Source organism: Amphiura filiformis, chromosome 1 (genome assembly GCF_039555335.1).
Source record: "Amphiura filiformis chromosome 1, Afil_fr2py, whole genome shotgun sequence".
Classification (NCBI taxonomy): Eukaryota; Metazoa; Echinodermata; class Ophiuroidea; order Amphilepidida; family Amphiuridae; genus Amphiura; species Amphiura filiformis.
This window is the reverse complement of record NC_092628.1, coordinates 32,873,317-32,891,777: the sequence shown is the minus strand read 5'-3', so window position 1 is coordinate 32,891,777 and position 18,461 is coordinate 32,873,317. Positions and strand designations below refer to the sequence as shown.

General features: G+C 37.8%; 1 protein-coding gene and 1 non-coding gene across 2 annotated transcripts in view; one reads left to right on the top strand and one right to left on the bottom strand.

Annotated features, from left to right (window-relative positions):
• Window positions 1–2,450: 2,450 nt before the first annotated feature.
• Trnad-guc (transfer RNA aspartic acid (anticodon GUC)) lies at window positions 2,451–2,522 on the bottom strand. The gene has a single exon. It is a non-coding gene; the product is annotated as a tRNA-Asp (tRNA).
• Window positions 2,523–2,769: 247 nt separating this feature from the next.
• LOC140145527 (BTB/POZ domain-containing protein 7-like) overlaps window positions 2,770–18,461 on the top strand; it is a 106,514-nt gene continuing 90,822 nt past the window's right edge. The window contains 1 exon segment of the mRNA XM_072167263.1: window positions 2,770–2,875. The gene's annotated coding sequence lies outside the window, so the exon portion shown is untranslated.

Below are 18,461 nucleotides of genomic sequence, written 5' to 3'. Positions count from 1 at the left end.
TATTCTTAAAGTGTAGCTGGGAGGAAAAGCCGATGATCTATTGAAAATTTTGACCTTTCATATTGAAGATATGGATTTTTTCCCAAAAAGACCTAATTTTTGTTTGGTGTTTTTGGGGAAAATCCATATCTTCAATACGAAAGGTCAAAATTTTCAATTGATCGTCGGCTTTTCATCCCACCTACATACACTTTAAGTACATATAATCAGATTTATAAAGTTTATTTCGAGTACTGTTAAATATCAAAAATATCAATTTTTAATCATTTGCCATAAAATGTGTATACTTGCGAATTTCAAAAAATTTCAAATTTCAAATTATTTGATATCAGAAGGACATTCTTCGTATTCAGAATGCAATTCGATGTCTGATGTTGCTAATGTCCCACAATAAATACTGTCCAAACGTTCATACCCCATCCCTTAATCTGCAAGAAATTTATGTAGCCTGAGGTTTCCAGTGATTAAAAAATCTCAACTTTTTTTGGAGAAAAGTGAGGGGGGGGGGGGCGGTGATGCTGTGGATCACAAAATGCCCTTTTATTTAAGTTATGATAGGGCCTATATATAGGGCTGAACACCCGGCTGAACAACACTCTTGTAATAAAAACCCCTTTAAAAAGGGATGCGTCTGGTCCAGAGAGAAGATTGGGTGCGTTGTGGGCATGGAAACAGACTTGAAGAATCAGGAATCAAATACTAGTATAATTATATACTCTCATGGCGTTGTATTAGTCGACATATAAAAATAAATGTAGTTGGTGGTAATTAAATATAAAAATGATAAGAAAGTTTTGACATCTTGACAATTATAGTGGTATTGGAGATATAAGATGCACTTGAGTTATGTCTGAACAATTATAAAAAAAGACTTAAGTGAAATGTGCAAATTGTATTTGTCTAACTGATGGTTTGAATAGTTTAGTAAACTGTTTGAATAGTAATATGCTGGTGGAGCAGCGACAGGTGTTTTCTCTAATTTGATAGATACTATTGACACCATTGACCCCATATGACCTTTGACCAAGGATGACCTCTGATTGATGACTCTGACCTTGTATGACAAGTAATTAATTAGTTAATTAATTAATTAATTAATTAAATTTATTTATTTATTTATTTATTTATTTAACTGAAAACTCTTCTTTCTCCATTTATTAAGGGTTAATATATTTAACCAATCCCTGTCACAAAAGAGGGCAACACACACAATTTTTTTTTGGCCTAGTTTCTTATCGCTAGTCTATTAATGGTAATATGAGCTCTTAAGCTCATATGCATGTGTGGGATGGAGAAAGTTCACTGACATCGGCCGAGGCCAGGTACGACATGCTGCAGTCTCTGTCTCAGTATGTCAATGATCACTGTATGCATATCTTCAGCTGAGTTACAACAGTTAACTTCTAGAATGTGTCACTGGAACTCACTGGGGATTTAATTCCAACACTATATCAGCGTCAGGTCCCGTGGGACCAGACGCGAAAACGTACATAACTCATTAACAACAATAAATCAATCAAGTTTTCAAAGTTATATTAAATAGGCCTATTGTAGAATGAACTTTTACAAACCATAAAAGTGTTATCAATATAATGAGATAATGAAGATCGATTGTTTGGCTGCTTCGACCAACAATACCTAGTCATGATAATGTACGATCTTATAATATGAAATTGGTTAATTTTTTTCAAACCTGATTTTTTTTTTTTTTTTTTTTTTGATAGTGGAATCGGCCAGTTGTCGTTGTAGGCCTAGTATGTAATTTTTCACATCAAATAATTTCAATTTTTTCCCACCGAAAGACCCCTAGTTTCGAACTATCTGCACGTCCCCGTCACTTCCAAAGTCCAGTGTCCACCCCCCCCGCCACCACCGCGACCTCCTCCCCGCATGCCCGATAACATAAAAATGATAAGGCCAAGTAAAAAATAAAACATGTTTCACGTCCGGGTTTTCGAAAAAAAAGGAGGAAGAGGGGCTTTTTATTTTCTATTTTTATCGCAAAATTGGTGTAAATACCCATACTTAGAGCTGTTTTAGCGTATACAATAATGCCTGGAAAAAGGAGGAGGCCATTTTTTATTTGTTGTTCTGAGAGTTACACCCCCTCTAATGATCACAAAACCTTCCTAAAGTGTTTCTTGTATCTTAACAAGGCTATAGAATGCATCCCAACTTCCTAGACATATTTTTTGAAAAGTTATAACTGAATTTCAAAAAATAAATATATATTTGAGGAAACCTCAAAAAAGGAAGCGGGAGGGGACGTGAAACATGTTTATTTTTTCTTTGGCCTAAAATCCTTTTGCCCTATTTTATATAATTTATTTTATGGTCATAGTACAACTCTTTCTAAAAAAATGAAAAGAAAAATGCATAACTTTTCGTTATTTTGAAATACTCTGTATGATGCAAAAAGATAAATTAAAAAAAAGTACCAAAAGATTAACCTCCCCGACGGGGAATTGAACCCCGGTCTCCCGCGTGACAGGCGGGGATACTCTCCACTATACTATCGAGGAATTGGTTATGCTCGAGAAGAAAATAAAAATAATTATACGTACGTTGTATTTTTACCCTCTTAAACATGACTACTTTCAAGATTATAACTGTAATATTGCGCTATGCTGGCCATTTTCATCAATGTTTACATTGCTTGTAAAAGAGACTAGCAATTACGACGGTAGTGATTCCCAGTTTATTATTTATTCAATTGACAGCCACGTAATGAGTGTCATCTGAAACGCAAGCCATCCAGTCCTACATGACGATCGCGTACGCCCAATATCAATGAAATACAAACGAAAATTTCATTGAAAAGTACTCCAAGACACTATGAGTTCAGACAATTTTGCGCCAAATCTATCGAAATAAGGTAAGTGTGATATGTTATCTATCGGTGTACTCATTATAAAGGTCGTAATTAAAGCAGGAAAGTGTGAAAATGATCCGTCTTCAGGAGTCCGTGTTTACATTTCTTCACATACAGATTCATACACAAGTCAAACCATTGATGCATTGATGAATGTTCAATGTATGGTGAAAATGCATGCCATTTATAACTTGACAGCAGGTGGACAGGTATTTTTAAAGTCTTTGTGATTTTCAAGATTTTGACACTTTTTACTTCTGTCATTTCTGATGGTCATTTCATTATTCAATTATTTATTTGATAATGTTAAATTCTTTTTAGTCCTCTGTCTGGCTAGATTAGTCGGGATTATGCACTTTCAGTTTCTCACGCGTTTGAACGGGAATTGGATTGCGTACTTTTTCGATGTCTAGTGAGCAAATTTCTTCAATATTTTGAGAAAATGATGTCAAATTTTCTATTCTATATTGTTTGGTAATAATGTCTTTTGCCAATAGTATGTTTAATTAAAGTTGTAATTTTGTGTTTTTGATCGCAAAGATCGGATATTTTCGCTTCGGTTCGAATTCTGAACCCTTCGCAAGGGTGACGATTTCGCAGAACTTTGACGATAATTTTGCCTTTTGGACACTAAAATGCATTCGATCCTTAATTTTGTTTCAACCGAATCATAAATTAGCAAGCACAATAAGGTTGGTACCACATTATACATTGATAACATTTTAAAGATTTTTTTTCAAGTTTCTAACCGGCGCAAATCGTTAAGTGTGTATTTCCCATTGACATCCAAAATGGCGTAAGCCAGTCCTTAATATACATAGGTACGGCGTATATAGGACTGGCAAGCAAGTCTAGGCTAGATCTGCCATTTGACGTGACATAGACTAGTCAGTACTAGATTAGAGAAATCAAATTAAATGTGTCTAATCATGACTATCCTCGACGACACAAATATAGTTAAGGGGGTACTACACCCCTGCCCAATTTTGTGCCTATTTTTCTCAAAAATTATAGCTTGGTGACAAGTAAGATATGTATATTATAGGGGCAAGGACTACAACTACTACTGCACTGGAAATTTTATTTCAGCACAGCTCACAGACAACAGTTGTGGAGTTGCAAAAAAAATGAGGGAAAACCAATATTTGATCAATAAATCAATAACTACTTGCCTTGAGTTGCTGAATTTTCAGTGCAGTAGTTGTAGTCCTTGCTCCTATAATATACATATCTTACTTGTCACCAATGCGCTGTAATTTTTGAGAAAAATGCAAAAATAGGCACAAAATTGGCCAGGGGGTGTAGTACCCCCTTAATATACTAAATATTATAGCATTGTCATGATTATAGAGTTGGACGACAATCACTTTTTTCCTAGTTGATTAGTAGGCAGCAAATAGTCTAGTTCCAGTAACTGGTCCGTAGATGTCAAATGTTATGTTTATCAGGCCCTCGAAATCCGCGGTAACGCGGCCGCGCCGTTCCCAGAAAAAAAATTGGAGGTCACAGAAAAAAAAATTGGAAAAAAAAAAAAAAAAAATCGATTTTTTTTTTTTTTTTTTTTTTTTTTTTTTTTTAAATAAGTTTTTTTGAAATGTTTTCCTACAAACCTTACTGCATGTATTCAAAACACCCAAGCCCAACTAACCTTTAACATAACCCAAAACCCTTGCCCTTACACCCAAAAGGGAATTAGGGTAGAAATTGATTTCACCTGAAAATGACAGAAAATCTGACCTATATTTAATGTTTTTAAATGCATTGCATGAATGTGTTTATGACGTTTTAATTACTTTAAATTTGCCTCATTTCAATTTTCATGGAAATTGTTATTTTTATTGCTAACAAAATAAAAGAGAATCAGAAACCTTTCACATAATTTTGGAAATTTGAAAAATTTCTAAAATTCTGGAAATAAAAAAAATACATTTAAGTGCAAAAGCTTTTTTCTTCTGGGTAAGAACTTTTTTTCTTACATGCAACAGCCTTTTTATTGCAGGGTAGAAATTTGATAAATAGGTCATCATATACAAAATGCATGCATGGACCTATTTATCAAATTTCTAACCTGCAAGAAAAAGCTGTTGCATGCAAGAAAAAAATTCTTATCCAGAAGAAAAAAGCTTATGCACTTTAATGTATTTGTTTTGTATTTTCAGATTTTCAGAATTTTAGATTTTTTTTTTATTTCCAAAATTATGTGAAAGCTTTCTCCTTTATATAATAAGCCATAAAAATAGCTATTTTGATGAGATGAGGCTAAATAAAGTAATTGACACTTTATATATTCATGCATTTAATAATACTAAACATGCTATACATGTAGGTCCGATTTTGGGGTGAAATCAATTTCACCCCTATTCTCTTTTGGGGGTTGGGCAAGGGTGTTAGGCTTGGTTGGGTGTGTATATTTATAGTAAGGTTTGTGAGATGGGTTAGAGTTTGTGTAAGGCCAGGAAAAACATGTTATTAAAATTTATGCTATAATTACTTGACCATGTCGGAAATGAATCCCACAAGATAATTCTGAAGATGAGGAAGTCCAACACGCAACTCTTGTTCATTGTTGTATTGTAGAGCATAAAATGTAGCGTATTTTAAACATTACTCTTATCATACAATGCATTCTTCATGCACATTAGTACCCCCCCCCGCATGGGGGCCCCTCCCACATACCCGAAGAGGGGGGTGTCAAAAATTTTATGAATCATCGTTTTTATATTGTGCATTAAATATATTAATATTAGCCATGTAGGCCATGTTATTAGGCAAAGAATAAACTTTGAAGAATGTCTCTCATGTACAAAAGTAGGCCCCTATAGGAAACTGAACATTTAAAACCACTTTTTTAGGTTGAAGGAAGCATTTTTTTCAAAAACGTCTGAAACAGGCCAAGAATTACTTTAACATAGATATATGCATTTATTATGTCACAAATGGCCTCTTTTGGGGTGCTAAATCTGCTAAAATCGCCTGGGCTCGACCCCTGCTTACTTTAAAAAGTCTAAAATCCATGAGTTTATTAGGCTTTTTGAGCCCCTGGACCCCAACCGTTAAGGGCGAGCGAAAAGGCGCTCGCGAATTTCACAGAAAATTTAAAGCAACATAGTGTTAGTTCCCAGACAGGAAATATTTTTCCTATGCCCTGATGTTTATGATAAAGACTGAAGTCTTGCTGGCATTTCAGCACGGAGACTGCTCTAGTGCGAGTACAGAACGATATATTGCGTGCTGTTGACCAGCGTTCTGATGTTGTGCTTGTTCTACTCGATCTCTCGGCCGCTTTTGATACAGTCGACCATCAGATATTACTGGCGGCTGAGAGATCGTTACGGAGTCCACGGAAAAGCGCTTGCCTGGTGTACTAGCTACCTTTGTAATCGCCAACAATCAGTTGTTATTGGCGACAGTGTATCTGCGACACACTCCATGAACTGCTCCGTACCTCAATGATCTGTCGCTGGACCATTCATGTTTACAGTTTATGCTGCCACGCTTAAAGACTTGATTAAGTCATATGGTGTTGAAACTATGATCTCACGCGACGACGATACACAGTTGTATCTTGTATTGGATCCTAGTAGCGACGACCAACTTCAACGCCATGAAGACTGCGTTCGAGGCGTGAAAGCATGGACTGCAGAAAATAGATTGCTTCTGAACGATTCAAAGACTGAGGTGTTGCATTTATCTTCGCGATTTAGCAGGAATCCGACACCAATTTCTACCATCAAAGTTGGCGACTCAGAAGTTGACATTGCTTCAGAAGTGCGCAACCTTGGAGTCCTATTTGACCAGTACATGACGCTCATACCTCAAGTGAACAATGTATGTCGCGCATGCGTGTCTGGCTATCTCCAAAATTGGCCGATTCGGAAATACATCGACCGGTCCTACAGCAGAACGTTTAGTGCATGCATTTGTGACATCCAGACTTGATGCTAACAATAGTCTGCTCTTTGGTCTAACAAGTTCTGCAATTTCTAAGCTTCAACGGGTACAAAACAGTGCCGTGCGACTTGTTTTAGGAGTCAGTGGCCATCGCGTTAATATCAACGATTTACGCCGAAATGAGCTGCACTGGCTTCCTGTGAAAGATCGAATTGTCTTCAAAATCCTCATGATCACATACAAATCACTGAATGGACTGAAAGAACTTCTTAACACCTACAAACCGAGCCGCTCCCTTCGGTCGTCGTCGCTTTCTCTCCTTGAAGTACCACGGACTGTAGCAACATCAACGTACGGAGAACGTGCCTTCTCAGTTTCTTCACCTAAGTTGTGGAATGGGTTACCTCAGCAGATTAGGAATGCGCGTCACTTGCCACCTTCAAGAAACTGTTAAAACTCATCTTTTATCAATCCAACAGTTTAAATTATTTGTGTTTTGCTGCTATGTTGTGCGTGGTATCCAGTTAGGCAGACGTTTTAGTTTTCTCACCTCTGTCGGTTTTTTCCATCCGTTCGGCTTGTCCGTTCCACGGAGGTGATGGTCTGTTTTTGCTCTCTCCAACTCGTCTGCTGCCTGGATGCCATGCATGAATCAATTTTGTGCAATTTTTCTTTTCAGATTGCTTATGTTGTTTTTAAGTCATATGTATATTGTATGTTTTGGACCTACATGTATAATATGTTAGCTTGTTAAATCACGTTTTATCGTATGGTCATGTTTATGAGTGCTGCTTTCACTCTCTGAACTTTGTATATTTAATGCGGTTTTATCATTGTTTTTTATAACTTTTAATTTTGTGTATTGGTTGCATATTTATGTAAAGCGCTTAGAGGCCTTTTTAAAGGTATTTCTGCGCTATACAAACGCCTCATTATTATTATTAGTCACGATTACGACTGAAGGAGGATTTCGTGATCCTATAGTAGTGGGAATTCCAATTGAATGAACGCAGCTTTCAATAGCGGGACAAATTTTTGCGTACACTGCGTGATGTACGACTGTGCGTGAGTAACACGGAAGTGAATCCAACCATGGCATGCCAACGCACTCGTGATTGGATAGCATTGTATCCAAGGTCGTGCGTTCGCTTTGTAGTTTGAAATACGTAACGCAATATACGATCGCGGTTGGATCGAGTGCAGCTGTTAAAAGCTACGTTCATTCAATTGGAATTCTTACTATAGCATCCTCTTTTATGACATTTTTCAGTAGATATCCACGAAAAAGCTTATTTCCAAAATTTCAGTTGATTCCGATTTTATGCTTTTGCGAGTTATGCATGATTATGTGTATTACATGTACACTGCTCCATAGACAATGAGTTGTAATTTCGTTCTGGTGCACCAGAACGAAATTCAAATTTGGCGATATTTTTGCTAAACGAATTAATCTGCAAGAAATATTTGGTACGGTACATAACATTATGTAGCCAGAGGTATCCAGTGGTGTAAAAATCTCAAGAAATGCCCCTTTAAGTCGTGACTATCTGTGGTCAAAATTGGACCGAAAAATAGGGTAAAGATCAGTGCAAATTTACAATAAAAAGTTAAAAACACCATGATGATTTATGAAGTTTCATGCTTTATGGTCATTTGTTGGTAAATGAGTAACGTTTTTGTCACATTTTCCCAGTTTATGTTAGTATTTCGTATTTGGTTGGTTTCGGTGCAGCTGGATATGGTCATGTTTTTTGAGGTGGGACCCAATTGTGTCACATCTTGCAATTTGTCAAAAATCAACTCCTTTTTTGTATTTCTGATTATATTTCAAAAAGTTTTCACCTAAACTATGTAAAGTTATACATTTGTAGAAAGCATATATTGTCAGGATTACAAATCTGTAAAGTTTGAATGGATATACAGGGTGTGCCAAAAAATATACAGGGTGATTCCAATGAAAAGTACCAAAAAAATTACATTTCTTTACCACTCCAATATTTCTACATAGTATATTAAATTGGAAAATGAACTTGATATTTGGAATGTATGCAATTAGCCCTTTCATTAAATATATAGTTTGCACCATATTTGTTAAGCCCATTGTGTTATACAAGGTATTAAAACAGTTGTATTTAAATTGCTTAATTTAATGTAAAAGGGTCATTAATTGTAGCATTTGTAATCAAATGCACTTTGAATTTGGAAAATATATTCAAAATAGTTTAAAGAATTGCTATAATATCACATTTAAATATTTAATTCCCATAAAGGGTGTTCCAAAAATCAATATAAAGTAATTTGTAACAATGGTACATAGGCATATACATGCATAATTCTAAAGCCTACATCAACAAACTATTTAACAATAACCAGAGATCAATATGTCATCAGATTAATCCTTTGACTGGAATAATCTCCTTTGAGAAGACATATTTATAGATATTTCAAAGTTAAAACAATTTAAAAGTCCATCTATTTATGAAAACCTATCCTATATCCTGAATTCTATTGAATTGCATGACACACATATTCCACAGCATTAATTAAAAGCTCGTTAAATCCTTAATTACTAAAGTTTATTAAGATTAACTATTGAGCAATTATAGTTTGAAAGTTAAAAAAATAAGATAAAACTATGAAACTGCATTTTTACTTCTACTAGGCACCAAAGTGCATGAATTTTATTAATGCACACCAACTTCCCATTGGATTTACATAGAGCTCCTCCGCCTCGGCTCCTCCACTTCCGGCACCACCCTGACTAATTAACTTAATTAAGCTGTAGTAATTAATTAATACATTTATTTAATTGTATTTGTTATTAATTCATTAGATTAATAATTTATCTTCAAAATAAGACCAAAACCATTTGTTCATGATGAATTTTAGCAAAAACATAGGAATAAGAAGACAAAATGATCTAGCAAAATGTGACAGCACCACCTTTTTTAGGGTCCCAGTATGAAAAACATGACCATATGAATACATAAAAATATAGTTGTGTTAGTCGACTTTTGATTTTCAATAGTTGTAGTCGCGACTACCAGTAATAGTCGCGACTAACGACTATTGGTGAATTAGTCGCCCACACCTGTGGTCGCATGTCACAAGTTCGTACCCTAAAAAGGTGGAGGTGTTACATTTTTCTAAATGGGGCGGAATGACAAATGTTATACTGCAACAACTCCTTGTCCTATTGAGCTAGATGAGGTCTCATTTTAAAGCTGAAGGATGGGGTAAAAATTGTGGAAAATGTCAATGAAACAGAAGTTTAAACAAAAAAATGGCAGCAGTTTACATAATTGCGGGGGTGGAGGAGCAGGTGGGTCAGGAGCAGGTGGGTCAGGAGGAGGTTGAGTGTGCTGAGTGAATGGGAATACATACCTGCCAACTACTCCGATTTTCGCGGAGTTACTCCGATTTCGAGTTTTAAACCCCCGAAAATCGGAGTACTCCGATTTTCTGGGGAAAAAATAAAATAAAAAAATTAAAAAATTTTTAAATTTTTTTTCCAAAGTTTTCGGCGACTTTGAGAACCACTGGACCTATTCTGAAGTGCTAGGATCATTCACAGTTAATTTGAAAAATTGAAAAAATTACAAAAAAATTACAGTTTGTTATCTTTTTATGCAAACCACTAACTAATGTTTACCTCTTCATCTAGCACATATTATAAAATGCATGGAAAACCAATGCATGTATAATATTGTGATAGATGAAGAGATAAACATTAGTTAGTGGTTTCCATATTAAAGATAACAAACTGTAATTTTTTTGTAATGTTTTCCATTTTTTTTTTTTTCAAATCATCTGTGAATGATCCTAGCACTTCAGAATACGTCTAGTGTTTCTCCAAAGTCAACAAAAACTTTGACATGTTTTTTGTTAAATGTTTTTTTTTTTCTGAATTTTTAACTTTGTATTGTGCATCATATCAGTGTCCTATCAGTCACGTAGGCCCTGTTAAAAAAAAAAAAATCGCTTCAACGAATGATCGTTATGTACAAAAGTATAGGAAACTGCATTTTTAAAAGCACATTTTCTATGTGAAGGAAGCATATTTTTCAAACTTGTAAAAACAAGTCCCAGAATGTTTTTTCACATTTTTTCAAAGGTTGCAGTCATCAAATATGTGTTGCTATTGTTGCCAGCTTAGGAGTATAAATCCCTCCTCAAATGCAACCTTCAGAATAGGTCTAGAGGTTCTCAAGTTGCCAAAAATTTTGTAAAAATTAAGAAAAAATGGATTTTTTTTTTAAATTTTCACCTTTGTATTGTGCATCATATCAATGTCCTATCAGTCACGTAGGCCCTGTTATAAAGCCAAAAAATCGCTTCAACAAATGATCGTTATGTACGAAAGTATAGGAAACTTCATCTTTAAAAGCACATTTTCTGTGTGAAGGAAGCATATTTTTCAAACTTATAAAAACAGGTCCCAGAATGTTTTTTCACATTTTTTCAAAGGTTGTAGTCATCAAATATGTGTTGAAATTGTTGCTAGATATGGAGTATAAATCCCTCCTCAAAGTGTATAAAAGCCTAGGGCTTCATTTTCACCTTGTTGTTTTTCTATAAAATGTGACTAATGTGAAGGGGCTTATAAGGGTTTTTACAGTGTAGAAACCCTCTAGCTTTGGGGGGCTTCGCCCCCTCAACCCCCACCGGGGCTTTGATAAGCGGGCACCTGGACCCCTCGGTCAGAGGCGATACTACAGTGGCGCTTAAGCCCACGTTCGCCATGTACTCTGTTTTCTAGGTTTTCAATGTTGGCAGGTATGGGAATATTGTTTTTTGTCATACCCAGACATGTTTTGCAATGAATATCTTTTTAAACAATACATCATAAGGAGCTGTTTTAAGAATTTAATTGGGAGTAACACATCAGAGTATTGTTCTGACACATTTAAACATTTTCAGTATCAGTACTTGTAAAGTGGTACGGTCATTTGCATGGAATGCACTTGTAATTCCTTATGTATTCTATTGTTTTCTAATATATCGAATTTGAAGAAACAGCATTTTGCCATAGCACGCTTATTAGTTACCCTACTATGCTAAAAGTATACATTTTCTGGGGTGAAATTTGTTGACAAATTCAAAATTTGCATTCAAAATTGAGTAGGTTGAAGTGTTAACAAGTTGTCCTTAAAAATTCAAAAAATAATTAATTAATTTTACATTACTTTTTACGCATCCTGTATACAAGACGCCTTTTATTGAAAGAGTCATTTATTGACTCAAGATGTTCATAATCATGTTTGGAACATATTCTGATACAAAATATTCCAAACACTCTATTTCAATGATGTGCAATGTAAATTGCTCTGATAATAGTCAAAAAGGAGAAAAATGCATTTAAACTTTCAAATTTACATTGAATCCTGTACATTAATTAGGCGGAAACTGTCCGTTTTCGCAAAAACGAAACATATTTTTTCTTCAAAAGTCATGTTGATTAATAAACAGCCCTGGTCAAAACCTCCAAAATATCCAAAAATAATTTTTTGGTAAGATTTTGGCCTGTAACGCAAAATGGACCACCTTCTGACATGCGACCCTATAGTTTAATACTGTGTGGATAGAAGATAGAGGGTGCTATAATAGTTTTCAGCAGCTGTCTTCAGCGGTCTGCCAATTTGGCGCAGTTTATGGCATACAGAAGTGTGGTTCTGATTGGCTGATTGAATCACATCATCATCACATCGGCACCTCATTTGCTGGTCAAGAACTGTGTAGCAACGTGTTTAGCTGTTTACGTGTGACCTAGTTCTTTTATGCGATAACCAGAGAGAGCAGATGAACACCGCTGAAGAAATTTGCTGAATGGTATAGTACCGTATATAAACACGTTCGTTCGGTCATCACAGCATCGTCAGTTTTGAAACGCATTAAAACAATTTTTTAGATTGTCCAATTTGGCTAAAATTGAGCTTGGCTAATATTTATGCGTACATCTTACTTTAGCTGAAGGGTTTGCTTTCTTTAAACCAGAAATACAGGCGCTGAAGTACAAATTCTGACCATATTATGAGTCCTTGTAAATTCTGCGATCTTGCTTGATCAAAGTTGTTTTGACGACTGACCACTTAGAAAACAGCGCCACTCATTAAATATTTGGGAAAATCCAGCGCTTGACAAATCAAACGATCTCCGGATTGGCAAACGTTGACTCGTCATTGTATGCAAACTGATGGTGATCGACACCCTTCCGGTGTTGTATTTCCTTGAACATGTGAGTCCAGCACTACCATTTGTTGATCAGTATTACAAATTTAGCAACTGTGATCACTCCAGAATAATTTACACAAAATGAATGTTTTTATAATAAAAGACAAAGATAAATAGACTAGTTTGCGTCTGACGTCACTGTCAAGTGTCATTTAAATTTCCTATGATCCTTGATTGGTTGATAGCACGTAAAAAGGAAGATCGATTTATCTGGTGCCGATCGGAGAAAAGGAAAAGCAGAACATGGCGAAAAATTACGTACTTTTACAAGTAAAAAGCAACTTTTCTAGGCATTGTTGACATGGTGCCTTCAGCGAAAGGAAGTTTCCTGATCTAACTTTTGAGATGGTATGTACCGTATTTTTTAGGTGCAAAATTAACAATAAGGTGCCCGGTTTTATTGCCATGTTCAGCAACTGATATCATCACAACACTTGTAAACAAACAATGCTGGGTTTGATTGACAGATGATGTCAGACGCAAACTAATCTTTTTTTATCTCTGTCCACAATTATAGTAAACTTACAATCATGTATGAATTGATGAAGGAATACAGCACAATGTAGAGACGAATTTCATAGTGCTCAGCAGTTCTCCTTAACAACATTTCAGGAGTATGATTTACTGAACTCCTCACTACTTGAATCCCTATGTTTTAATACAGAGCTCCTTGTTGAGCACCTTAGTAAACTCAGGAGAGTGATTTACATGTAACAGAGCTCCTGCAAGTTTCAAAAACAAAGGCATGAGTGCTAGTCCAATAAAACAGCACTTAATAATGTGGAAGTTTTGAAATCTGATTTCTTTAACAACACTGATGTTGTTGTGATGACCTTCTGTTACATACAACTCGTTGTTGCTTAACAACTCGGTTGCCAGTTGGTTTCTTCTTCAGGAGATCGTCAAACATGTGAGTTAGGTTGTACTGCCCCTCATCTCTGTTCATGGTGGTGCCCTGTTGTCTGATTTTCACTGCTTCTTTTATCCATCTTTTGTATCTGTATCACTGTCTGCCTCTAGCTTGCCCAAAATCTTAGCCTCCTAATCTTAGCCTCCAGTCAATGATGTGGTCTTTTTCGAGAACATGGTCTGTGATGGCCAATTTATTGATAACTGATTTAGAAGCTTTTCTGTTTGCTCTTGTGCGAACATTAACACATGCCTTATCCGCCTAGCTGCCCTATGTTCTTCAAGATGTTTGCCGAATTTTCTCCCCATCTCACCGACATCAGTCTCATTACAGTTCTTGCATGGAATGGAATAAACAACCTCTGTGGTGTTGAGCGGGTCCCTTTTATCTTTAGGGTGCGGTGCAGGTCACTGCAGGAGCATGTTTCTAAAGGTGCAATGAGGTTTCATGGCAGCAGAAATATTATAACTCTTTAAAGTGTTCTAGTGATACACTTTGATACTCCCTCTACAAAGGGAATGATGACAAGGCCTTTTGACTTGGTCGTTTCATCCTTCTTAATTCTTCTTCTGCTTTGGGGTATCCATCTGCTGTTTAACTTTTTCAAAACTCCAAGAAGAATAGCCGCAGTTACTAAGAGCTTTTTTGATGGTAACTTCCTCTCCTTCCTTGCCAAGAACGAGGAGCAATTTCTGAAGAAACAGGAGCAATTATTTTCAAATAGTAAATTCTTTTCTGCATACTATGCAGCATGCTGCATACTATATGCTGCATACTATGCAGCATGCCATCACTACTGAATCAAATGCAAAACTAGAAACAGGAGCGATTTGTTTTAAATTTATGGCTTCTGGTCGGCTGGGCCATCTTGGACTAGGGGCAATTGGTGGCTTTAGGAGGGCAATTTTGCTCCCTGTGCCTGGTTATTTCAAGGCTTGCCCCCTTTTCTGCCACCAGGGAGCAGCATGGCACACTGTCACTGGTTAAGGTCTTTGCCTTTGGTGCGAGAGGTCCCGGGTTCAATTCCCCGCAGGACAAAAAAAACACCAAATCTCCGCTCTCCCTGTGGATCATTTGGTAATGGCGGGGCAGATGATCCATGATAAAGACCTTGTTTACAGGCGGTTCCGATCAGGGTAGCACCCGATTGTCTGCTACACTTGCCTGTCCTGTAAAAATACCCGGGCCAGCTATCTACGGCGACCCCCTTCGTTCACCAGGTCAATTGTGCCTGGCCGAAGTTTCGTCCTAGATTTCAGCTGTTAATGCCTAAATATGCCGGACATAACAAAAAAAAAATGGAGATGGTTATTATAATTTGCAGCATACATGTAGAAATATAATTTGGGGAATGGGGAGCCAACCGGTTAGCATCGGATAACGTTGGCCTTTGCTAAAAAACACATCTGAAATATATCATTCAGTAGACCTCATCATATTGCTTGTGCCTTTGTTTTAGAAGTAGTGATGTACATGTAACAGGATTAATTACCATAGCAATGGGTTTACACACTATTTTTGAATGCATTGCCCAGCATTATAATCTGTGTATAGAGGCCCTGCATGCTTTTATCGATTGGCTCCAAACAAGGGATTAGAACCGTTAGAACGAATGTTGCCATCAATCTATTTGATCGTAGTGCATATGTTATTGTGTGTGTGAGACAAACTGTCGCGGTAGATTGTAATCATGTTTTTGTTGAATGCATTTGAGAATCCGCCATATTTACGGTATGATGCGTCATATGCACAATCTCTATGTGTACAATCATTGATTGAATACAATACTGCTCTTTTCAAAGACACTAGTCTTACAGATGTTCTTTGACAGTGTAACGAATAGTGCAGGGCATTATACATTCAAAAATAGAGTAAACCCATTGCTATGGTTATTAATCCTGTTACATCGCTACTTCTACAGCGAATAGTGGCAGAGGCTCTATACTACTACTAGTAGTAGTACTACATTTTGTACATGTACTACTATAACTTTTAAAGGTATTATATTGAGCCCTGTGTGTAATGTATCAATTGATGTTTTCCATGTTTGTTGAATTAGGCACTTTATTTCCATGATCCAAGAGTTATTTATACATTTGGCAGTGATATGTACAGGTCTTACACGGCTCTCCACTGCACACACAGTCACAGTTTTGCCCTGTTCATTGACTTCATTGGAGAATCTGTGTGTATCAAGATGTTATTTCAGGAAGTGTGATTTGGCAGTCAGCCCAAGTAGTTACAACAAGTGACCTGTATCTTGGAAATGCAGCAGAAACAGGACTTGATATTTTTCTCTAGAGGGGATTTTCACTCTTGTGGCATAATTACATCATCATAGCAAAGGACTGTATTATAGTATGAGAATGTGTGTTGTTTTTCCAAAATACTATATTGGTTTGTTCCTTTAGTGTTGATTCCATCAGTGATATACAGGCAGGTTTTCATTACACTATGGACCACAATGGCCTCATCCCAATGGCATAGTTCAATAACCTCAATTAAACAGTGATAATACAAAATTTGACCCCAAGTTGCTGAGTATGAGTTTTTGTCCCCAAATTTTAAAAGGTCATTCAAACAATATACAAATGTATTGGGGTCAAAGAACTGTGCCCTGATAGATGGGCATGTTGTGGATCCTAGTGTTACATAATCAGTCTGGCCTGTAACAAAAATCGTATACCTGAAATTAACGGGTTCAAGCATCTTCTGGGATATCAAGGTGCAACATGTTTCCTTGGATGTTTTTTGCATTTGGATAACATTTTTGACACTGAAACTAGTTGAATAGCACAGCGAGATCTAAGGAATCCTGAAACAAGATGTCATGCGACCTTTGAGCGCTTGATGAATGAAGGAACCAGGAAATGCCGTAAAAAATGTGTGTAATTGCAAATGAAAAATTTCCTCATCTTTGAAGTGCTTAGAATTATCAAAATCTGGTAAACAAATGTCCAAAATCTTTTGTACGTTTTCTACGTGTAGTTGTGTCAACAATTTGATGGTAGCCCTTTTTTTAAAGGCATAGCGTGTTCTTGAAATTTGCTTCTTGAAATTGTACTGTATTGACAGTTTGCCGTCTAAACAATGAGGAGCGTAATTTGGTGCCTTTAAGATCACAACATTGGCATCATCAGTGATCAAGGATGCTGTCGATGGCTGAATGTAGTCCTGTTTCCATTTGATTCAATAGCAATCGTTAAGGCGTTCGACTATTGTGCAAGAGGTTTCCCCTCTCAGAAGTGAGAGGGACATACACTGCGCACGATACTTACCTCCCACGACCTGATCTATGCACAAAACGAAGTTTGGGACCACAAGAAACCCCTGTACCACAGAAAAGGTTTTGGCACCCCGGAAGAACGGGGATGACAACGCCCAGGTGTTGGTGTCGCCCAACACTAACGAGATATCGCCCTCACCAACACACGTTTCTTGCGACCCTCACGTGTGAGAACGTATGACTTTCTTGAGGGGTGGAACGCATAAAACGCGGGAAGGGCTCAGGTCGTGGGAGGTAAGTATCGATGGCGCTGTGTATGTCCCTCTCACTTCTGAGAGGGAATACACTGCGCACCCTCTACTTACCTCCCACGACCTGATCTATGCACAGAATACCACTGAGAGCAAGGAGGTGGAAGAAAGTCGTGAGAGGTAAGGAGGGCACACAGTGCAAACTCCGCTCAACCACAACAAAAACCACCCAACCCAAGACTCACCTAACGTCCTCGATCCGATCCCTGGCGGCCTGCAAGCAGTGCTGAAGTACCTACAGCTGAATGACTTGCGAGGACGTCCTTGAGGTAGGTCGACTGGAAGGTGGTGGGGCTCTTCCAGCCTGCTGCGTCGAGCACCTCCCTCAGGGACACCCCAGAGTGGAAAGCCCAAGATGCTGCTTGGGATCGAATGTCGTGACACCTGACCTGTGACTGTGACTGTGTCTGAGGACCCGTCATCCGTTCGTGATGTTTTTGGTGGGCGCAACGGATGACGGAGGCAACCCAGTGGCTGATAGTGCTCCTAGCGGCCGGCCTAAATGGCCTGGCCGATGTAATGAAAAGCTGCCTGATGTCCCCCTGATCTTCTCGGCACGCTTTAAGTACGACCGAAGGGCCCTAACGGGACATGACGGTTTCTCCGCCTGTCCTGCGACCAGGACCAGATCAGGGAGGAACACCGGGAAGGAGTAAATGACATGGTCTGGTTCTTGGCCAAGAAACCGGTCCTAGGCAGGATGGAGACACCCGGTTGGTAAAGCGTAAATGGTGCTCGTCGATCGACAGAGCATGAATATCAGAACAACGCCGACCGCAGGCCACTGCCACTAAGAACACTGTCTCTAGCGCCAGGTCCTGCAGCGAGAGGTCCTCCATGGGCTCGAAGGATTCGGCTAGATATCGCAACACCAACGGGAGGTCCCACTCCGGAACCAGGGAACGGACTGGGGGCCTCTCCGAGAACATGCCCTTAATGAGGGCGGAGAGGGCTGGACTAGAGGAGACAGTCATGCCTCCCCCAAAGCCATGATGGACCGCTGCTATGGCCGTCCTGTAC